The 23,670-nt window shown below is 49.8% G+C and overlaps 1 protein-coding gene across 1 annotated transcript in view; it reads right to left on the reverse strand.

Moving 5' to 3' along the window:
- RASSF2 (Ras association domain family member 2) overlaps window positions 1-15,472 on the reverse strand; it is a 33,359-nt gene extending 17,887 nt beyond the window's left edge. Inside the window, exon 1 of the mRNA XM_036418454.2 lies at window positions 15,170-15,472. The gene's annotated coding sequence lies outside the window, so the exon portion shown is untranslated. The remainder of the gene's footprint in view (window positions 1-15,169) is intronic.
- Between the last annotated feature and the right edge of the window lie 8,198 nt (window positions 15,473-23,670).

Consider the following 23,670-nt stretch of genomic DNA (forward strand, 5'->3'; position numbering starts at 1 on the left):
ACTAAAACGTGTATGGAACCACAAACTCCTCAAATATTCAAAGCAATCCTGCCAAAGAACAGAGCTGGAGGCATCAAACTTCCCAATTTTAAACTATACTGCAAAGGTCTAGTAACCAAAACAGTATGATACTGGCACGTGGACCAATGGAACAAAATTAAGAGTTCAGAAATAAACCCAAGCATATACAGTCAACTAATATTTGATCAGGGGAGCCAAAAATACTTAGTGAGGAAACAACAGTCTCTTCAATAAATATTGGGAAAGCTCGATACTCACATGCAAAAGAATGAAATTGGACCCTTATTTTACAACACTTAAAAAAAATAATTTGAAATTGATTAGACCTAAATGTAAAACCTGAAATGGTAAAAATTTTAGGAAGAAAAAAAAAAAAAAAAAGAAAAAGTAAAAGCTCTGGACATTGATCTTGGCAACATTTTTTATGGATGTGACACTAAAAACACAAGCAAGAAAGGCAGAAATAAGTGAGACTACATCAAACTAAAAAGCAAAGGGAACAACCAGCAAAACGAAAAAGCAACCTACAGAACAGGAGGAAATATTTGTAAATCATGTATCTGGTAAGTGATTAATATCCAAAATATATAAGGAACTCATATAACTTAATAGCAAAAAAATATGAATAATCCTACTTAAAAATGGATAAAGGGTCTGAATAGATATGTCTACAGAGAGCACATACAGATGGCCAATAGACATATGAAAAGATGCTCAACATCATTAATCATGAAGAAAATGCAAATTAAAACCACAAGGAGATATGACCTCACACCTGTCAAAATGGCCATCATCAAAAAATCAGCAAGCAACAAGTGTAGGTGAGGATGAAGTGAAAAGGGAACACTTATGCACCATTGGTGGGATATAAATTGGTGCAACCACTATGGAAAACATTATGGAAGTTCCTCAAAAACTAAAAACAGAGCTGCCAGATGACCCAGCAATTCTACTTCTGGATATTTATCTGAAAACACACACATAGAACACACAACACACACACACACACACTCAGAAACAACCTAGATGTTCATTAATAGGTGAATGGATAAAAAAAGATATGATATAGCCTGGCTAGTGTGGCTCAGCCCATGAACCAAGAGGGTTGCCCAGGTTGCAGGCTCAATCCCCAGTAGGGGGTGTGCAGGAGGCAGCTGGTCAATGTTTCTTTCTCATTGATGTTTCTATCTCTCTCCCTCTTCCTTCCTCTCTCTCTAAAAATCAATAAAAAATACAAAAAAGATGATACATATACTGGAATATTACTCATTAATAAAAAATAATGAAATCTTGCCATTTGTATCAACATGAATGAACCTACGGGGTATTATGCTAAGTGAAATAAATCAGACAAAGACAAATACCATATGATCTCACTTATAAATGCAATCTAAAAAATTAAGCGAATAAATGAAACAAAATAGAAACAGACCCATAGATACAGAGAACAAGCAGATGGTTGCCAAAGGGGAAGAACGTGTGGGGGTGGGTAAAAAACAAAACCCAGAGGCATAATAAAAACATAGTTGATACCAATCTGTAAAAATTTTAAATTTCTGTTTTAAAAAAAATTTCCCTACCCAAAGTCAAAAGGCAAATGACAAATTGGGAGAAAATATTTACAAACTGTGACAAAAGGCTAATGTCCTTAATATGCACAGGGCTTTAATAAATCAGAAAGAAAAAGATTCTAGCCCTAACTGGTTTGGTTCAATGGATAGAGCGTCGGCCTGTGAACTCAAGGGTCCCAGGTTTAATTCCAGTCAAGGGCATGTACCTTGGTTGCTGGCACATCCCCAGTGGGGTGTGTGCAGAAGGCAGCTGATCAATGTTTCTCTCTCATTGATGTTTCTAACTCTCTATCCCTCTCCCTTCCTCTCTGTAAAAATCAATAAAATGTATTTTTTTTAAAAAGAAAGAAAAAGATTCTACACTCAGTAAAAATTGGTCAAACAACATGAACAGATAATTTGAAGAAAAATAAACACAAATAGTTGATAAACTATGAAACTTTTCTCACCACTATATTTTTACCTACCAATGGATATGAAGCAAACAGCAAATCATAGATATATTAGAATTTAGCTTTTAGTTAAAATTATTCAATTAGCCCTTAAGCGTCATAGCTCCATTGCAATGTAGTCATGTCCTGGGGCCTGCGAGCCTGCCCATAAAGCAGGTTTCAAACGGTATGCTCAGCTTAAGATAACAGAAGGACATACAGTGTGAAGCAAAGCTCTGTTCTTTTCTTACTGTTCTGAGGATAAGGTCTCTGACTCACAACCCCAAGATGTGTTATCTCCCACAGCCACATAGTCCCAGACAGGATACCCTCAGGAGTTGAAAAAAAAAAAATCAGGTTGCTGAAGCTTGAGTAAGAACTAACCAATCAGCACAGCCCAGGACCCTGAGCCCCTCACTCATGATTTCTGTTCTGTGAAACCCCTTGTCTGTAAAGCACCGAGGAGCTGCCCAGTCTCCCCTGTGGAGCGCTATACAGTAACCGCCACTCTCTTTCCCTGCACCCGCCCCGTGTCAGCGCAACTGGCTACCTGCAGCACCAGTGACAGACTCTTCTTGGTTACAGATATAAACCAAGTAGTCATGAGGCCCAGATGCGGGAATTCTCCGAGCCTTTTGGTCACCCTCCGTCTGTTGGGTGATCCTGCCAAGGCCATCGCTATCAATCCAACCTATAGGCTCATGTTGCCCAATCTTTGTCTCCAGCCTGACTCCTCCTCACCTTTTTTCCTTGTGCTTTTACATTTCTTGGGTTAAGAGTGTTAGGAAAATACTTGCATCGCCCACCACGTTGTTGAACTGAAATTACAGGTACCTGATTACAGGACCCCACCAAGCCCCTCCATGGTCGGCCTCAAGGACAACTTCTGTGTCTCCCTCCACATACTTTCCAACCATCACCACAAATCACTGGCTATTCCGGCCAGCTGTGGGGTGGAGGAGACAGAAACAGTAAAGCCAGCTAAATGGACATCCACTTTAAGGCCAACAGAGAGCTGGCAAAAGGCCGGAAATTCAGGGTTCAGTCCGAGACTCCTGAACTGAGCATTGTTTCTCGCATACGGAAGGGCCGGAGGAAGACCAGGGATGGGCTGGAATGTGGAGGACACTTCCTCCAAGGTGCTTGCCAATATCTGCAGCCTAGGAGAGATGGGTCCGCTCAGCTGGCTGTTTGCAACTCTGTTATTACTAGGAATTTAAGGCCCCATCCTGGCCGGTGTGGCTCATTGGTTAGAGGGTCAGCCTGTGCATAGAAGGGTCTGGGGTTTGAATCCCAGTCCAGGAGCCTCTGGGAGGCAGCCAATCAATGTGCCTTTCTCATATCAATGTTTCTCTTTCTCTCTCTTCTTCCCTCCCTCTTCCTTTCCCACCTTCCCTTCCTCCTACTCTCTCTAAAAATCGGGGGGGGGGGGGAATCCTCAAGTGAGGATTAACAACAAAAAGTTTTTAATATATATATTTTATTGATTTTTTTTTTTTTTTTTTTTACAGAGAGGAAGGAAGAGGGATAGAGAGCTAGAAACGTCGATGAGAGAGAAACATCGACCAGCTGCCTCTTGCACATCCCCTACCGGGGGATCTGCCCGCAGCCAAGGTACATGTCCTTGACCGGAATCGAATCCGGGACCTTTCAGTCCACAGGCTGACGCTCTATCCATTGAGCCAAACCGGTTTCAGCAAACAAAAAGTTTTTAAAAAAGAATTTATGGCCCCTACCTGGACTCCAAAAGGTGGGATGGGAGCCTAATCCTGTTGGAGACACATTGGGGCCACTGACCCGCCAATCTCTGTCCTTGACTACATGGCCTGGCAGAATAGTCCAGGTTCTCCTCAGCTCCAGGTTCTCCTCAGCTCCACTAAATAGTCCAGGTTCTCCTCAGCTCCACTAAATGCCTGGGCAATGCCATCCAACCTGTCTGTGGAACCTCGTATGTCTCATGTGGAGGCCCATCCATACTTGCTGCCTGCTTCAAAGACAACCTGGAGGTAAGACCCCCTCTAAGATTCAAGAGAATGCCTTGACAGAGGGGAGATTCCTAAGCCATTGAGTATGATGACGTCCCAGCCATAGAGAACTTTCTGGGCCTCCATTTCACCGGCTGTGAGTGTGCCCACGCTCCTCCTCCGATCTAAGCACCCTCACATGTTTTCTGATCCAAAAACCTAACTCTTCCCACAAACTGTCCCCGCTGCTCCTGAGCTGTGATGGGGATTTGGGGGGTAGGGACAGAAGCTCACCCCTCAGCCTGTCCTTCCTCCCAGTACTTGCCACCGCACAGAAACCATCCCTCTGGTGTTTCTTTTCCCTCCTGGACCTGGAGCCTCCTCTCTCAGACCCCTCTCCCCTTACCCCCCACCCTCCCCACCCCCACCTGCCACACTGAGCCTCTCCTGCAAATATTCTCGTTCTCATTATTTTTTTTGAGGGAGGGAGTGGGTTCAGCAGCAGGCCCCAGGAAAACCTAGAAGCACAGTCCGCAGTGAGGATTCCTAGAAGCACAGCCCAAATGAGGGTTCTTGTGCATGTGGCTCCTGAGGAAATGCTTTCCGGAGAACCCATTAAGGGAGCGAGGGAAGCAGGACCGGGAGTGACGTGGGCCCAGCTGGAGTCCAGCCACAGCCTGATCCCAGGGGAGCTGCAGGGTGTGAATAACTAACTGCACAGCCGTCCCACCTTCAGACAAGCAGGCCAGGCCTCTGTACCAGTGCCCGTCAGTCACCGACACCAGGCCAGCCTCGGAGGGCAGGCTGAGCGCCAGGCATTTCCCTGCAAGAGCAGTTCTTAGGACTAGGGAGCAGCTAAGGGCCCCCATAGTCAACACCCACCACATGCAGTAGATCCGGGGATCCTGGTGGGTACCAGCATCGTCCACTACCTGCCCTACGTCTGGGCTGGAAGCAGCTCCTGGCTTTGTCACCTTCTCCCTCCCTCACACCCTCCGGCCGGGAGGAAGCAGCTGCCCCCACAGGACAGCCAGGCGCGGTGAGGGGCTGAGCTGTAGGAACGGGGGACAGACTTGCCCAATCTCTGGACCAGTCAAAACCCTGAAGCTATTGCAGGAAGGGTCCCTTCCTCTTCCTCCTCACAGGCCTCCCACTCACAGGTGCTTCCAGCCGCCCACTCCGGCCTCCCGGATCAATGGAAGTCACCGGCTCCGCCTCCTGGGAAGAGGGCCAACATCGGATCCCAAGAAACTCAAGCAGGTGGGGACAGCCATCCAAAGCTCGCTTCCAAAAATGGTAATACATAAATAAAACAAAACAAAGCGTGCTCCATAGAGTAGACTGTCCTCTGTTCCTAGCTCTTGGTTCCTCCAAGCTCCAGTGCCCTCAATCCCGTGCTGCCAGGGAGCCCGGAAAGCACAGGCGGTCAATCGGGACTCGGGCTAATCGCTATACAGTTCCAGGCCCAGAGACAAAGTGGCTCTCAGCTCACTCATCATCTGGGAAGTCCCGAGGTGGGTGGGACGGGACATAAATGCAGAACAGAAAGGTAGGCAAACCCTGGCAGGAAAGTCCGGGGTGAGATGAAGAGCCACCCACCCCCCTTTGGTGGTTTGGGGTCTTCTTTGTTTGTTTTTCTTTCCTAAGCCGTCTTCCTGGTTGTATAGCAGGAGCCTGGCCCCTCCCCACTCCCACCTGAACTCCCCGTGTAGGATGGAAGGTGGAGGACAGCAGCTAACTTATAGGACACAGGCCATTTCAGTGTCTAAGGAAGTATAGCTAGGGAAGGGCCAGGCTTGAGGAGGGGGATGCTTTCCACAGAAAATGCCGGGGGGTGAAGGAGGGGGGCACCTCACAGGACCACCCCTGACCAGTGGGAGGGCTGTGCACTTGGCTGGGCCCCAGCTGATCTTGAGACACCACAGGACATCTCAGAGGTTCTCTTTAGACTCTCCCAAGGTCAGAGGGTGGGGGCTGGGGGGAGGCTGGATGGGGACTTAAAATACTAATGTCCAGGCCATACCGCAGACCAATTACGTCAGACCCTCTGGGCGGGGCCCAGGGGGGACATTTTAAAAGCCTCCCCAGGTTCTGCCAATGTACAAGCGGGGCTGAGGACCAGCGTGAAATCTGACAGGAAGAGAGACCGAGGACACCAGCACCTGCCTCTCAGAGCAGCTTCTCAAGAGTGGAGAGGACAGAAAATTCTCAAGCAAACTGAGTTTGGCCTTAAACACCTTCCCCACCCCCCAATAACTAATATTTCAAAGGGGGAAGGGGACAATGCTGAGCCCCCAGAGGGCCAGTGTGTGCAGGCACAGAGCCAGCCCAAAGTGCCGTCACGCAGCCAGGCACCCCACCACAGAGGCCGGGAAGCCAGGAAGCCAGCCCCAGGCCCAGATGCGGAGGAAATGCTGACGGGAGCCCAAGACTTCCCTTTTCGGGGCCTTCCCCACCTCCTCCCTGAACTCCGCCTTGCCCTCTGGGGACAGTCTGTGTCTCCTGGGTTGGACAAGCACTTTATGGGACACAGAGCTCCGTACTACCGGGTTAAATACCCCAGCCGGTCTCCTGAGGACTCCGCTTTGCAACCAAGCAGCTCTGACAGAGATAGTGCCGGCCCCTATGGGGGCAGGAAGAAATGTAGATGGCAAACAGGAAACCCCAGCCCTGTTGCCACAGGAGGAAAGAGACTTGAGCTGTGGCCTGGGGCCCTGCCAAGATCTAGAGATTACGAGAGATTCCACCTCCTGATTCCTGAACCCGAGTCTATCCTGGACGTGGGCAAAATTCAGGCTGCAATTTTGCCTCCTGCCTGCTTGAGTTATTCAATAAAAGGCCCACTTTCTGGCCAGACCCGTGTCCTCTCTGGGACCTGCCCACCCCACTGATCCCTGAACCTCCCTTCCCGAAATGTACCTCCATCCCCTTTCCCCCCTTTCCCAGCCTCGGGGGCCAGGCCCCCCGGGATCCACCCACACAGCTCTCCCAAGCACTCTGCTCAGGAAAGGGTCCAAGCATCGAACACTAGCAAAGGGAAGGTCAAGTGTGCTGGTGCATGAACTGCGCTTTCTCGGCTTTACTGTGGCTATGAATAGGAGGCTTAGCCCCTCCCCTCCTCAAAGAATGTCAAGCATCATCCAAGGAGCCGGGGAGAGGCACGTGGGAGAAGGTGGCCTGCCCTGCCTGAGCAGAGACGCACTTACCTGAAAGCAGGTAGGAAAGAGAACTGGCAGGCCAGGTGCAGGAGGCCCTGGACACCTGTTCCCCGTAAATCAGGAGCAGAACAATCACAGTGTTATTATTATCGTGCTCATAAGAAGGCATCACGTGACTAATAGGTAGCTACCATAAACTCGAGCTTACTGTGGGCTCTTGCCTGCTCCGACTCATTTAATCCCCACAACCATCCCAGGAGGAAAGAAGGAAGTCCCAACATCTGGGCAGATGTTTAGAAAGAAGCCCAAAGGCCCTCAGCCTCACATCAGAGAATCGGGGTGTTGGAGTGAGACCAAAAAAAAAAAAAAAGGCATACAGGAAGTAAAAAACTCCAGGCAGGAAAAGCTGTGTGTATGTGTGTGAATGTGTAAGTATGGATGTGTGAGGGTGTACGTATGGAGTGTGCATGTGTGTGAGTGTGCATGTGTGTGAATGTGCATGTGTGTGAGTGTGTGTGTGTGTGTGTGTGTGTGCACGCGCGCGCTGCTACAATTTAGATTCTGGCTCAAAGAAACCAAAGACCTAGAGAACTAACTTTCTGATGACATCTACAGTCCCTGGGGAAGGGCACAGTCACATCTGCTTCTCTAAAGCAGCACCTATATCACCTTCAACCAGAGGAGCCTGGGGAAAAGCCAACAGAGTGTGGGACTCCGTGTGACCGAGAGGAAGCCATGGGGAGCTGGAGGAGGTGGCACTGGCCCCGATGAGGCCAACATGATTAAGCTTTCCTTGACCTGCATCTCTCAAGACCGAGGGCCCTTTTACAGGGTAGTTTCCTGCCCCAACTCAGGAAGGACACAGTAAGCCCCTCTCCAGCCCAGTAATTACAGGATGTAAGTGGAGACCCATCGGATTGGGGGCCCGAGGCCTGTTATCACCCCACGTGCTCAGAGCCCCAACTGGCTCTGTGTGGGTTGGTGTCACAGCTCTGCGGGGACTGGGACCGGCAGGTGAGGAGGGGCGCCTCCTCCTCCCCATTTCCGACCAGCACAGGTTTCTAGGGCCACACTTCCTGTTTACTGGGCTCTTTCTCTAAGACTCATCTCTGACCTCACATCCCCTTCCTCAGGGAACCCCAGCACTGCTTCCTTTTTTGGTGCTATAGGCTACACAGAGATCTTCGGGTTTCCCCTCCCCGCTACCTGGGGCCAGAACTGGAAACCCAAGAGCCAGGACCACTGGCCTCCTCCAGCTAGAGGGGAGGTTCCCTGCACTTGAGAAGAAGTCCAGAGGGGGAGTGGAGGCAGGGTCCCCAGTTCTGAGCCCTTCCCTGGGCCGCCACTGGGGGAGGGGGAGCATCTTATACCCGCTCCCCTTTAACCTGTGTACTCCCTACAACTGCACACAGATCTCTTGCCCCCTCCAATGGGGGCCCGTCCAGGGGTTTCCAGAACAGTTCCAGGAGACAAAACCACATTCACACCCTCCCCTGCTGACTAACCCTGACAAAACCAGCACTGCGAAAAACAGAACTTCTCAACATGGCCTTCAGCAGCCTCTCTTCACATTTGCAAACTCTGCATTTCCCCAGCTTTCTGGGAGGGAAAGCACAGCCTCTTCCTGGGCAGACAGAATCGGGCAGAGCCAGGCACCAGGTAAAGAAAGCCCTGGAGAGCCCAGCGGTACTGTCCCTCCCAGCCCTACATTCTCTCCTCCGCCCAGCGGAGGCCCCGCAGGCCCTCACCGGGAAGGTAGAGCATTTCCCACAGAACTAGTTGTCCCAGAACAAAGCCATTTGACCCACCCCTGTGACCCCTGAACAGTCATGGACTGGTTTCCTGGTTCTGGGTCCAGAAGCTTCCCAACCTCCTCTCACCTCAGACAGGACTGAAGCGTACACACCACCTCCCCTGCCTCCCTGCTTCCCCCCACCCCACTGCACCGTGTGTCTCACTGCCCCGTCACACACCTGAGAGCGATCGTGTCCCAGATGTCTGTCTGAGCGGCTGTGAGATGTACATGAGCCTTAGGAAGAAGCACCCATTATCTGAGGCCACCACCCATCTCCCTGGAGCACTGGGGGCCTCCCGGACTCTAGGAGCAGACAGCGGACCTGCCAGTGCACAAACACCCAGCAGCCATACCCACAGCCACCATGTGGGTGTTTAGCAGAGTTTGAAACACACAAGTAGAAATAGAAAGGTTGACACTTTTATTCACAATCTTCAAGGAAGGAGAGCTGTGAACCCCAAGCACAACTTCTCTAACCTCCCCCGACCCCACCCCACCCCACCCCACCCCGACACACACACCTGGGATGAGGCATTCAGCAGCAGTAACATTTTGCCAAACATCATTTCAGAGGCAAACATAAATAGATGGCATGATATCTTTTATAAAAATAGCATACTGTTTAGGAACCAGCTCTTTAAAAATATTTTTCCATGTAAATATATATACTTACTTTGTCCTATTTTATTTTATTTATTTTTTTATTTATTTTTTTTTATTTTTTTTTTTTTTGGTAGCCACAGAGTATTCCAAAGTACATAATTATACCGTAACTAACAAGTTTACGATTAGTGGGCATCTAGTCTCCATTTTTATTCTGGTGGTTATTATTATAAAGAAAGCTGCAAAGGACATCGCTGTGCACATGTTCTTCTGTACTTGTCCAGGTGAATCTTCAGGGTAAGAATTCCTACAGGTGGGATTGTTGAGCCCAAGACTCTCTTGGGAGAACTGTCAACAAAAAACTGAAGCAGGGGTGTTGAATTCTATTATATAAAAGTCTACTTCTCCACATGGGCTTTTCTTGGATCCCACTTGGGTGTCTGCGACATTGCACAGTGGTTCGGGGAAGTAGGGACTGCCTTTTCCATGAGAAATCATCTCTCCCCTCTGTCCCCATTGGGCTTCCTCTGGAGACAGACACACCACGCCTGTGTGATGAAGTGACACTGGTACACAGGAAGGTTGAATTTTACTGAGTTAATGCCTAACTGAATTCCCTGTGCCAGCAGAAAAAGATATAGCAAAACCTAGGATGACCCAGTGCTGGGTGCCCCACTGTGGGCAACACATGTGTGGACACATGAAAGGTTTTCTTTTGTTCTTATGTGGACAAAGGAAGGATGCAATGGACCCTTCCTAAAGAGACCAAAGGCTAGAAGGGACTTGTGGAACCATCTTACCCAGTGCCCTGGAGATAAGGAAACTGAAAGACCCATAGCATAAACATCCCAGTAATCTCTAAATAAACCCAGAAATGTCGCATACACAGTGAATCAGCCAGGTCAGAGCAGCATTGAACATACTCCCAATTTTTTTTAATCCTCGCTTGAGGATATGTTTTGGGTTTTATTTATTTTTTTAAAATATATTTTTGTTGATTTCAGAGAGGAAAAAAAAAGGGAGAGAGAGAAACATCAATGATTGGCGGCCTCCTGCACACCCCACACTGGGGATCAAGCCCTGACCTTGAATCAAATCAGTGACCTCTTGGTTCCTGGGTAGACAATCAACCACTGAGCCGCACCTGGCTGGGCATGTTTTGGGTTTTAAAATAGAATAAGTATAGCCTGGGTGGTGTAGCTCAGTGGTTGAGCGTCAACCTATGAACCAGAAGATCACGGTTCAATTCCCGGTCAGAGCACATGCCCGGGTTTTGGGCTCTATCTCTGGTGTAGGGCGTTCAGGAGGTAGCCAATCAATGATTCCCTCATCATTGATGTTTCTATCTCTCTCTCCCTCTCTCTTCCTCTCTGCAATCAATAAAAATATGTATTTAAGAAGAAAAAAAGAAGATCTGAGGTCACATCCCAGGTCACAGATGCAAGATGTGTGCTGAGGCTGGCTCCTACTGGCCCTCAGTAGGAGCTGATGGAACACATCTCATCCCAACTCAGTAGCTTGAAATCTGCCGGTGGGTAAATTTTCTTTACAGAAACCAGCAGACACCACAAAACAGGGCTCACTCACCTCCCTGCACAGCCAGTTGTTAAACATTCATTAGCACATCACAGGTCACATCTAGATGTGAAAACCATGAGCAGTTGACCTGGATTCCTCACCTAACCTAAGGCCAGTATTATAATTCTCTACGGTCCATTATAATTTTCACTCCCAAATCACCACAGCCCTCTTGGTACGGATCAACGTGCCAGTAAAAATTTGCTGTCCACCAGGCCCTGGGCTGAGCTCACAGTACAAGATCCCTGTGAGATAGTTATCAGTTCTTACAGTTGGGGAAACTGAAACTCAAGAGACTTCCAATGACTTTTTAATTATGGACTAGAGCCTCTCTTAGGATGATATTCCCCAGATGTTGACCCCAAGATAAGAGTTCAAGGGCCAGAGGAAGGCAATGAGAAAGTGTGAACAGGGAAGGGAAGGCAGCCAATGGAGGGAGCCAGTTCCCTGTGAGAACATGCCCCCCTACCGAAAGGCGAGAGAGCTGGAGTGTTTATGCACCTTCTCCCATCAGTCACTGCTCGAGGCCAAAGGAACATGGGAAGGGTGCTGACATTGCTCAATGCCATGCAGCTAGAAAATGGTAAAATACAACTCAACTCCAAGTTCAACACTGTTTTTCATGACTCTTAAAGAAACAAGCCATTAATCAAATAAACACTCAAATGAGTGCCACTTACGGGCAAACTTGCTGGTGAAGTAAACTTAGTTTGTCAAAGCACTTTGGGTTGACATGCCCAAGGAAAGCACAGGGTATCTGTTTACCAATTTCTGTCAGTGGAATAGAAAAAGCCCTTCTAAGTTACTTTGCTCATGCCTCCGGAGCAGGCCAAATGCCCTGCCCCGCCCCTTCTCCTGTGAGAGGCTGCCCTCTCAGGTTCCGCCACAATTGCCTTGGGCAAGAGTCCTGAGCCCGACGCTGTCATCATCCCAGTAGCTGCATCAACCTGTGATTACAGGCTTAGTCTGCCATCCCAGGGATAACCAAAAATGACCCCTCTGGCCCCCCAGCCAGTGAGACTGAAGACTGTCCCTGTTTTCTCCGCCCTGCTTTCCCTCTGCCTCCTGCCCCATCCCCACCCTCCACATGCTTCATGGGAACCCACAGGCAGGCCAAACAGATAAAACCACAATCATGGGTCTGTGGGAGCATAACCCATCTTAAGGGTTTATTTTAAATTCTTTGGAGAGGCAGGGAGGTGTTTAAATAGGACAGTGTGTCACTGGGTAAGTCACGGCACCGTACTGTGACCGGTGTGGTGGGGGGAGAGGACGGCTGCCTGGTTTTGCAAAGCCAGCTGCAGCAGTTCTCAGCAGCTGCGGATAAAGCCAGGGACTGGGTGTCCCGTTCCGTTCCAACTGCAAAGCGAAGACTTGCCCAGTTTTTCCCTCTGAGGGAGAGGAAAAGGCAGCGTGGGCAAGTCCCGGAGCTGCTCTCAGAACGCCCAGTTCGAATCCCCTTCTCTCCATGGGATTCTCTGGCAATGCGGTCCTGATTCCACACCCCACCTCCCAGGGAGCACACTTCCTGCCAACGTATCCTAGACAGGACTAAAGCAATCATCCGGCCAAGGCCCTCTGGGGGCAGGACCCCTTTCTGGCAAGGTCCAGAGTCCAGCCCTTGGCACCCCAGCAAGGATGCCAGCGTGTGTGCTCCTGGGCATCTCTCTAGCCCACTCTCCCAGCCCTTCCTAAGCAGTTTACACCCAGAAGCCAGGCACAAAGCGTGGCTCCAGGGCACCAGGAAATAGACCAAGAAATCCAAGCACAACCAGCAGATGACTGAAACGTCCCAAGAAGGCCAGTGCATCAGAGAGCTGAGGAGAACTGAGGGATGAAAAACAAGGTGTAGGGCAGTGGGCGGCAAACTCATTAGTCAACAGAGCAGCAAACCACAGCTCTGGAGCTTCATGTGCCTTGTGAGCCGCAGTTTGCCGACCACTGGTGGAGGGTCACCTACCACACCCAAACTGGAGAGAAGGCCTGAACCCCCAAACAGAAGCCATGCAGAAAAGCAGAGCGGTGAGTTATGGAGCCCCCAGAGCAGCAGGAGGCCACCCTCAGGAAGGTGGGGTGCTGCCAGCTAGAGATGCAGCAGGTGCAGGTACTGCATATGGCCTGGCCCACTTCAGCCTGGTGGAGAAGGTACACCCCACCTTCCCTAGGAGGAGGGCATGACTGGGGGCCCCAGATCCCCTGACCTCCTCTCTGCCAGGCTCCCCAAAGGTGTCCCTCACCATTCTAACAGACTTCACCAGCATAAAAATGAAGCCAGAGGAGCATGGGATATGTGCAGGCTGCACCACAAAGATTATCAGATCTCCCCAATTCTGCACCTCTGCTCTCTCATCTTCTGAAGCAGGAGCAGCGGTCACCTCCAGCCTCTCCAGCACAGAGAGCCGCAACCTGTACCAGCCCAGACTCCCAGGTGCCCGCAGGCTGCTAGCCATGCCTCCTTCTCTCAGAGCAAGAACTGCTCCCACCTCTCCGAGCTCAAAATACCCCACCTCTCGGAGCTCAACCATCCTTTGAGGCCCTCCCTGTCCTGTCTGCCCCGCCCCCCGGGTTCCCTGCCCCAGCTCCTGAGGCATCAGCTGGCCTGTCTAGAGGAGAAAGCACAGCTGGTGCCCAGACTCATGGCCCCACTCCAGGGTCTCTTCCCAAATGGGCGCCTCCCACGCCAACTCCGCACTCTGCCCCTAGGACACTGCATTTGGCTAAAAGAAAAAACTCTCCTCAAACTACCCCATCAACCTGGCATAGTCATGAGAAGGGTCTTTAGTTTTTCAGACCACCTGTAAGGAAATGTGGACTGGTAAGTGCGATCCTCCCAACCCCAGATTCCTCAGCCAGAGAATCTAGAAAGAAGGCTCCTGGCTCGGGCTGAGGCAGCTGCTCCAAACAATCATTGTTTCTAATTCTTTCCTCTTATTGTACTCAGATCCAGCGTGGCAGGAACTGAGTCCCGCTGCCAGGGCAAATGGTTACTTGTCAGCTCACCGGTTCAAACGTTCATTCATTGCATGTGAGGGACTCGCTGTAAACCTGGCCGGCTCTAGACACGGCCTCTGTCCTCTGGGAGATCGCGTTCCCAGATTCCGGTCACCTGGGAATGGAGGGCACGGCTGCCCAGGGAAGCCGCCTGCTCGGTTCCCCCTGTCACGGAGGGGCAAAGGCGCTGCGAACAACCCAGGACCCACAGGGCGCCCGAGGGCAAGATGGGACCCTGGGCCTCCCAGTGCGGCCACCCTGGGCCTCCCAGTGCGGCCAGGCGCCGCTCGCTGTCCCCGGCTCCCCCAGTGGAGAAGCTGAATGCAAAGCAGGCGCTCGAAAAGCAGAAGTGGCTGCGTCCGCCCACGGCACCTGCCCCTCTCGGGCACAGAGAACGAAAAGCCGAGGTCCCCTAGGACCGCAAGCACTAGCTCCGGAGGCGGGCGGAGAGACCGCAAAGGGGAAGTGTCCCGAAAACCAGGGGCCCCTGAGCACCCTGAGCCCCTGGGGAGGCAGAGGGAGCCCGGGGGGGGGGGGGGGCGGGGGGCTGGAACCCGCCTCTGAGGAACTAACTGTCCATCGGGCCGGGCAGGAGAGGACCGGACTGGAGTCCGGGCACTCACCAGGGCTGTGGGGGGCTCCCCTCCCTGCACCTGCTGCCCGGCCCCACCTCGCCAGGGAGCCCCCGGGACCCGGGGACGGGGCAGAGGAGCCTTCCAGCCGCCGCCCGGGCTGCGGAGTGACGGAAGGACCCCCGGGCTCGGGCGGGAGGACGAACTTGGAGCCACAACTTTCTCCGGCCCGAAGGCAGGTCGGCTGGGGTTCCATGCCTACTCAGTCCCCGGGGAGTCCACACCCCCAGAAACCCCACGGGAACCCCCAGGAGCGGTTGGGGGGGGGGGGGGGAGAGACCGGGGGCAGTTGAGAGAAGAGGGGCTGCCCCGGACCCGGCCGTGCGGGGGAACTTTCGGAGAGGCAGAGAGTGGCAGGGAGGAGAGGATCACGAGGACCCCGCGCCCCGCGCCCCGCGCCCCACGCCCCGCGCCCCGCGCCTTGCCTGCGTTCCAACCTCGCAGCATCGCGCGCCGCGGGGACCGTGGAGTGAAGTGGGGGTTCCCGGGGGCTGCTCCAGCCTGCGCCTCGGTCCGGTCGGCGTTCAGCGGGCTCGGATCAAACCTGGCGGGGCGGGGCCCAGCTGGCGAGGGCCACGAGATTGGGGGTCGGACGCCCCGCCCTCCCCGCTCCCTCTCCGCCCCTCCTCGCCCTCTGGCCCGCCCCAAAGCCTTTTTCTTCCCCTATCCGGTTTGATCATCCTCCCTCCGCTGATTTCCTGAGCTCTCCATCTCTCCCCACACCCCTCTGCCCTCGCCTTTCTTCCTCTCCTCCTCTCCCGCCTTCCCCCCTCCCCTCTCCCCCTATCCGGGGGCGGAGCTTCTCCCCTCCCTCCCAGACAATGGGGTGGCTGGGCGTCCCCTCCTTCCGCGCCTTTGAGTCCGAGCTGGGACTGTCAGTGCCTCTTCCTGGCTCTGGGGGGCGGGTGGGGGCAGGGGGCTGGGGAGTGAGTGCGTGGAGGGGTTAGTGTGCGAGGGGGGAGGTAGAGCTGGCTTCCCTCCCCCATTCACTCTGCCCTCCCCAAGAGGGATGGGGTCTTGGCCCCGCGCTGTGACAGCCCCTCCCAGGGAACAGTCACGCTGTTCAGGGGAGCCCTCCTCGAGCACCCCGGATTTCCCAGGCGAGGATGTAGGATTTCTCTTTTTCTTTTTTTCTCTCCTAACACACAGGCTTATTCCAAAAAGGGGTTGAGCGGAGCAGGAGCTAAGCCAGGCCCCTCCGACTTCGCGAGCTGGCGGACGTGACAATCATGTGAAGGAGGCCAAGTGTCTTTGTCCACCTCTCACCTCCCCCTCTTAGCCATCCCTGGACCTGCAGGGGCTCTCAGTGCTTTGGAAGCCTAGAACCTCTCAACTGCCCCGTAGGGGATGAGGAAGGGGGGGGGGGGGGAAGAAGGGGAGAAAGGGGAAGGAGTTATCTGTTTCTTCCCTATTTTCAGAATTCCCCTCCCACGTACATACCCCAATTTTGAAGAGTCAGTCCCCGTGCCAAAAGGGAAGCGGACCTAAAAGCGGATGGGTAGCCAGCCCCTAAGATACAGCAGGATCAGCGCATCCCTCCTGAGAGCCAAACGTTCCTCACTAAATTCATTGTTTGGATCTTGGAATGTGTCTCCCTTAGAAACAATGTTATACATGGTGATCTGCTTCCCAGGCCCGCCACAAAAGTCTTTTGAACCTAAAGCAGCTGTAGGGTGGTGCTGAGAACTGGGTCAGCTACCCAGGAACAAGGAGGCCACTGACCCACCAGTTTTTTCTTCAGGGGAAAAAAATAAATAAAAAATAAAAAATCTGGTGCTTTCCCCTTGAGCTAGGAACACAAGGCTCTCCCATGAAGTCCCACTACTATTGTATGTATTAGTTAAGTTTCTTTGCAGGTAACATGAGCACCCTCAGGGGGATGTATTCTGAGAACACGAGGGTTTCCCTATAGCCTCTGGGTCAGGATTGCAGGAAAGGCTTAGTAAGAGGCAAACTGAGAGCCTGCGAGGGCTTCCAGTAACACAGGAAGTCTTCTGTTAGGGGCCAACTCTTCCCTTTCATAGATGGACCTTTCCTGCTCCCCAGACACATGACAAAAGGTGGTAATTACTTTCATCACTGGGGCTTGGAGCTCCCCTGTTGAGGAAAGCCACCAGGTGAAGCTAGAATTCCTGAGTCTCCGAGAGAGACACCAAGATGGCGGCATAGGGTAGACACCCAAATGCAGCCTACTACAACAAATTTGAAGTTAGAACTGAAAAACAGGGGAAGCATTGCCCTAAAGTGCCGGATGACTAGCTGAGAGGAGGCTCTGCCATCTGGGAAGGAGAGAGAAGGCACGCTGAACCTCAGGAACTGTGAAGGTACGGAGAACTGTGTGCACAAAAAGGCGCTGGCTTACTCCCGGCACACAGAGAGGGCGGGCCGGGCTGAGTTCACTACTGGCTTACTCCCGGTGCGTGGAGAGGGCGGACAGCTAACACGCAACTGGCTTTCTTATTCAAGAGGAAAACAGAATCAGCCTATTGCTTTGATAGACGGCCCCAGACAGGGAGAGGCCAGACTGTCAGGCAGTGGGCAGAGATCTCTCAGAGGTGTGTGAAGCCAGAGGCCATTACTGCGGGACTTGGGGAGGAGCCCAAGGGAAAACAGTTTGTCTGCACCAACCTGAGACTCCGCCCAATCTCTGGCTGAGCACAGAAGCTCTCCCAGAAGCTGGCTTTCTCTAAGAAGGGACTGGCAGGAATCCAAAGTTTGTCTGTGCCTTTACCAAAGAGGTGCGCACGCCTGCAACCAATCTTCCAAAACTCTCCGAGAACAGGTCTTTTCTAAGGCGAGACTGACAGGGAACCAAAGATTGTCTGTGCCACCCCGAGACCCCGCCCTATCCAAGCAGAGTACAGAAGCCCTCCTAGCTGAGACTCTGCTGATCCTCACAGCCAATTGGCTTGGAGATCAAAGCTTCCCAGTGATACCAACAATAAGCAAGGCTTAACAACAAGACTGCACACACAGCCCACAAAGGGCTACACCAAGACTGTCCACTGCAGGTAACTGGGAAGGCTGTGCTACTGGGCTCTACCAGAACACCTAGCACACAAAGCTATTCCATCAAATCAGGGAAACAACTAAAATGCAGACAAGAAGAAGGACACAAAGGAAGGATATGGAGGAAAAGAAAAGATTGGACATTGAGTTCAAAACTACAGTTATAAGGTTATTCAACAACATCCTAAAAAAGGCTGATAAAATAAATGAGACCTATGAGGATATGAAAAGGGAGCAACTAGAAATAATAAGGGATCAACAAGAAATGAAGAAAACATTGTCTGAAATAAAAAATATTATACAAAGTCCTAAAAACAGACTGGAAGATCACAAGAATCAAGACAAAGATTTAGAACACGAAGAGCCAGAGGACACTCCTCTGCAGAAGGGAGAAGATAAGAGAATCCAGAAAGTTGAAGATAGTGTAAGAAACCTCTGGGACAATTTCAAGCGAACCAACATCAGAATTATGGGGATTCCAGAAGAAGAGAGAGAGCAAGATACAGAAAGAATACTGAAAGAAATAGTGACAGAAAACTTCCCTCACCTGGGGGAAGAAATAGACTTACAAGTCCAGGAAGCCCGCAGAACCCCAAACAAAAGGAATCCAAGGAGGACCACACCAAGACACATCATAATTAAAATTCCAAGAGCAAAAGACAAAGAGAGAATATTAAAAGCAGCAAGAGAAAAGCAGGTAGTTACCTATAAAGGAACACCCATACAATTGTCAGCTGATTTCTCAACAGAAACCATGCAGGCCAGGCGGGAATGGCAAGAAATATTCAAGATGATGAATAACAAGAACCTATAGCCAAAAATAATCTACCCAGCAAAGCTATCACTCAGAATCAAAGGACAGTTAAAGAGCTTCACAAATAAAAAAAAGCTAAGAGTTCATCACTGCCGAACCAGAATTATATGAATTGCTGAAGGAGGTTATTTAGGAAGAAGAAGAAGATAAAGATAAAAATTATGATCAACAAATACGTAGCTATCAACAAGTGAATCTAAAAACCAAGGGAATTAAAAAAATCTGATGAACAATATTAACTGGTGAATATAATAGAATCAGAGGTATGGAAGGGGAGTGGACTGACGATTCTCGGGGAAAAGGGGAGTGAGGGTGCAGGAAGAGACTGAACAAAAACTGTGCACCTATGGATGAGGACAATGGGGTATGGGGATGAGGACAATGGGGGAGGGGGAACCTGGTGGAGGGGAGCAATTGAGGGGGGGAAGAGGATCAAATTTGTAATAATCTGAACAATAAAGATTTATTTAAAAAAAAAAAAAAAAAGAATTCCTGAGTCTCTAGTCCTGTCTCTCAGAAGAGCAACTCATTGGCCCAGCTTGGGTCAGGTGACCATCCTATGCCCAATCAACTGGAGACAGGGGCAGGCTTAACTTGTTCAAAATACACTGCTAGGAACCCTAGCCATCCATATACCCTGTTTAAAACAAAATCCACTCCCCTCCACTGGTACTCTCCATGGTAGAGAATAAATTGATCAATTGATTAGTTCAAGACATCAGAAAACTGTCTTTCTTTTCATCAATTTCTCCATACGGGAGCCACAGGAGAGAAAGAATAGGCCTTTATCTTTCAAGACAATGTAGGGACAATACATCTGTAACAAGGATAATATTTTGCAGTCTAATACATTGAAAACTCCCCCCTTCCCCTTAAATGCTTCTTCTTGCAGCCTTCCACCCCCAGGGACTGGGCCAGGAGGAACAGGGCCTCAGGAAAGCAGCAGATAAGCATTGCCTAGAACCAGTCATTTAATAGAAATGCAATGCAAACCACAGAAGAATTTGAAAACTTTCTAGTCGCATTAAAAGAAGTAAAAAGAAACAAGTGAAATTAATTTTAATATATTGTATTTAAACCAAACATTACCATATCAATATGTAAACAATATAAAGAAATCATCATTGCCAAAACCGGTTTGGCTCAGTGGATAGAGCATCGGCCTGCGGACTGAAAGATCCCAGGTTCGATTCCGGTCAAGGGCATGTACCTTAGTTGCGGGCACATCCCCAGTGGGGGGTGTGCAAGAGGCAGCTGATCGATGTTTCTCTCTCATCGATGTTTCTAACTCTCTATCCCTCTCCCTTCCTCTCTGTAAAAAATCAATAAAGTATATTACACATACACACAAAAAAAGAAATCTTCATGAGGTATTTTATATTCCATTTTTCTATCAAAGCTAAAACCAGGTGTGCATTTACGCACATCCCAATTAGGACATTAAATTTTCATCAAAAATACTTGACTGCGGGGGGGAGGGGGGGCGGGGAGGAGAGGAGGAGAGGGGGGTTCTCTCTTTTCCGAATCCATCTCCATCACGACGGAAAAGGAAACAGTCAGGTTCCTGAGTGGAGGAGCTGGGGATTAAGAAATTAAAGAAAGAAAGAGGCCAAGAGGCAGAAATAGATTCATCAAGCTGGGAGCTAGGTGTGTGCCATCCCCTCTGATGGAGAGGCAGCAAGCAACCTGAGCCATGCAACAGGTTTATTTTATAGGTTCAAAGGAGCTTATTTGCATTCTTAACTAGGCCCTAGCATCACTGGATTTATATATCTAGACCCACTCCTGCTGACACTTGGACAAAGGTAAGTCAGAACTGACCACACCCCCCATCTTCTTGGGGGGGAGGGGAGTGGTGACCCGAACACGGCTCTACCAGTGCCTCCGGCTCAACTGACAATTTAAAGAATGTCCATGTGCCTTCCCAGGAAGCCCTCTACATTTGACCTGTATTTAGGGTTTATAAAAGTTCTACTTGAGCCCTAACCAGTTTGGCTCAGTGGATAGAGCATTGGCCTGCAGACTCAAGGGTCCCAGGTTTGATTCCAGTCAAGGGCATGTACCTTGGTTGAGGGCACATCCCCTGTAGGAAGTGTGCAGGAGGCAGCTGATCGATGTTTCCCTCTCATTGATGTTTCTAATCCCTCTCCCTTCCTCTCTGTAAGAAATCAATAAAATATACTTTGGGGGGAAAAAGTTCTACTTGAAAAAGTAGAATTTCTCGATAACTGAATTAAGTATTTGTTTTTTAAATTTAAGTTTTAATTAAGATTACATAAACTTAAAATTCAATTCCACATTTGAATTTTTAGTCACATTTCAAGTGCTCAATAGCACATGAGGCTAGTGGCTACCATCTTGGGTCTGCACAAGTTTAGGAAGCAAGAACAGCACGTTTAGCAGAACAGTAGGAGAAATGTCAAGCATGGCCAGACAGAAAATTATTTTCCAAATTCCTTTATGTCCCCCTATAACATCTCAAGAGGCAGCTTTTGCCAGTAGGTTCTATTTTATGCCTGAGCAAAAGGAAGCTATGCAGAGAAGTGGGTGTCCAAAGCCCACTCTCCTGTCCCCAGTAGTTTCTAGGAGAAGAGAGGAAGTAGGAGACAGTTGGAAATGCCATATCTACTGGGTTTGTGGCCTTCGACTAGAGCAGTGTTTCCCAAACTTTTGACATATGGGTACCCCTTCTATAATTTTCGTAACGCTGAGTACCCCCCGTACTCATGAGAACGTAGAATTAGGCTAAGCACGGTGCAGTGCATATCCCCACCAAACTCCGGTGCAACGTGTACCCCCATCAAACTCTTCCCATACCCCTGGGGGTATGCGTACCACACTTTGGGAAACACTGGACTAGAGTGAAGATGTATGTTGAAGGGCAAATGGAATTCTGGGAATAGAAGAGAGAAGACTGCCACACTGGCTGCTCTCCCCTATCCTCAGGCACTGACCAATGGGCGGGGGCAGCCTCACTAAGGTCACTTAGTGGATCACCATGGCTACACAGAGGGAGGGCCTGGGCTTAGCTTTCTGGGGTCACTTCACCATTCCTGCATGGCATAGACATGATGCAGAAGTTCCCACTGGCGCCGAAATCGGTTTGACTCAGCAATGGAGCGTTCGATTCCGGTCAAGGGCATGTGCCTTGGTTGCAGGAACATCCCCGGTGGGGGGTGTGCAGGAGGCAGCTGATCGATGACTCTCTCATCAACGTTTCTAGCTCTCTATCTCTCTCCCTTCCTCTCTGTAAAAAATCAATAAAATATATTTAAACAAACAAACAAAAAAAAAAAAAAAAAAAAAGAAGTTCCCACTTGCTCCAAAGACCAGAGGCCTCAGAGGGAGACTAGATTGTGAAGCATGGGCCTTCCTGAGGGCCTGTTTGGGTTCCCTCAAAAGCAGAACCTGAGAAAAAGACATGGGTGCAGGTTGTTTACTTAAAAGTTGATCCCAGAAAGCAATAAAATGAGACAGGCAAGGAGAAGACGCTAATAAAGGATGCACAACTGGGACTTCATCCCTCTGGCCCCTCTGGGGACCCTCTGAGGAACTATGTAAAATTAGTCTCAGAATTGTCCTTTCTGTAGGTCGGGTGTGGGGGGGGGGGGGGGGGGGGGGGAGCCTGGGATGGAGGAAGGGGCTGGAGCAGTTACCTGCTGAATCTTCACCCCTCACCAGCTGAGGATTACTCCTGGGAATGCTTTATTTACCTCTTCTTACTTCCTGGCTGTGCGAACATCTTTGGCCTCCAGAAAAGGCGGAAGAGCAGGAGCCGCTGTCATTGGCACTTGAGGTGGGACTAGTCGTTGGGCATAGAGCTGCCCACCATAGCTGTGCTGGGAAGAGAAGTGGGCCGAAGGGATGTGACCCAGAGCACACGAATCATTGGCTCTAAGAGCCGGCATGGAAAGGGCATGTTGACCGTGGAGGCTGGAGCAAGCACTGGCAGGAGAACGTGATGGGGACTCAGAGGGAACGTGTCTGGATTCAGCCTGGAGATGGTTGGGTGGGTTAAAGCTCTTGCACCATAGGTACCTATTATAAATAGACTCAGGAGATTTATTTTTCTAGATTTTTCCTCCTTCAGTTAAAGAATAAACAGGGGCTAGTGAAAGAAAGAAAGGAGAGCAAAGGAACAAAAGTACATGGCCTTGACTCATTTATTTCCAGCCAATGTATCTTTTTTCACATAAAATGTTTGGTAGAGAGCCTTCAGGCTAAACTTTCTGGGTAGCTACCCACCTAAACAAAGTAGCTGAACTGTGCTTCAAATTAGATAGGAGATTTCATTTAATTTTTCTAGGAATCCATTCCAGTTTATTTAACCCCAAGGTTACATTCCATCAAAGTTCCCCCTCCATTTCTGATTATACTGAAATATTAATTACTTAGTGTGAAAATGTTACCCTCTCATAACACAAATTGAGTGTGAATTAAAAATTATATTGATAAATATTTACTGGACAGCTGTGGTATGCAAGGTGTCATGCTAGGCATGGGGGAAAATGGGAAAAATAAGAATCATGGAGCCAAAAAAAGTATTAGGCAGCATCTCATTTAACATCATTTGATGGGCTCAGAAGCTGAAACTTAGAGAAATCAACTCACTGCACCGTTTGGTTGCAAGGAACAGAAGTCATTTGAGCCAGCCTAAGTAAGAGAGCTTGATTTTAAAGAACAGTTTCGTACAGGACTGATGAGAAAGAAGTAAGCCAGGTCTAAGGGTTATAATATGGTGAGATAATATGCTTAAGTATTAAACACACACACACACACACACACACACACACACACACACGTCTGGCTTCAAGAGAAGAGCCTTCCTGAACCCAATGTTACATCAGGGAGTGCAGGGGAGATGAATACTGAATGAAAAAAAAAAAATGCATAGACATAGGACACTGCAACAAAGCTACAGAATGCAGAAAAGTCTGTGATAGGCTTTGCAGTCTCTGTTTAACATAAGAAAGGCTAAACCACCACACACACACACACACACACACACACACACACACACGTGTCTATGCATTATTCACAGCTTCCAGTGAGCCAGAGAGAGACTTCTTGCTAATACGTGAGAAAGACTTTGTCTTGGATAAA

This window comes from Pipistrellus kuhlii, unplaced genomic scaffold (genome assembly GCF_014108245.1).
Source record: "Pipistrellus kuhlii isolate mPipKuh1 unplaced genomic scaffold, mPipKuh1.p scaffold_m20_p_6, whole genome shotgun sequence".
NCBI classification, from domain to species: domain Eukaryota; kingdom Metazoa; phylum Chordata; class Mammalia; order Chiroptera; family Vespertilionidae; genus Pipistrellus; species Pipistrellus kuhlii.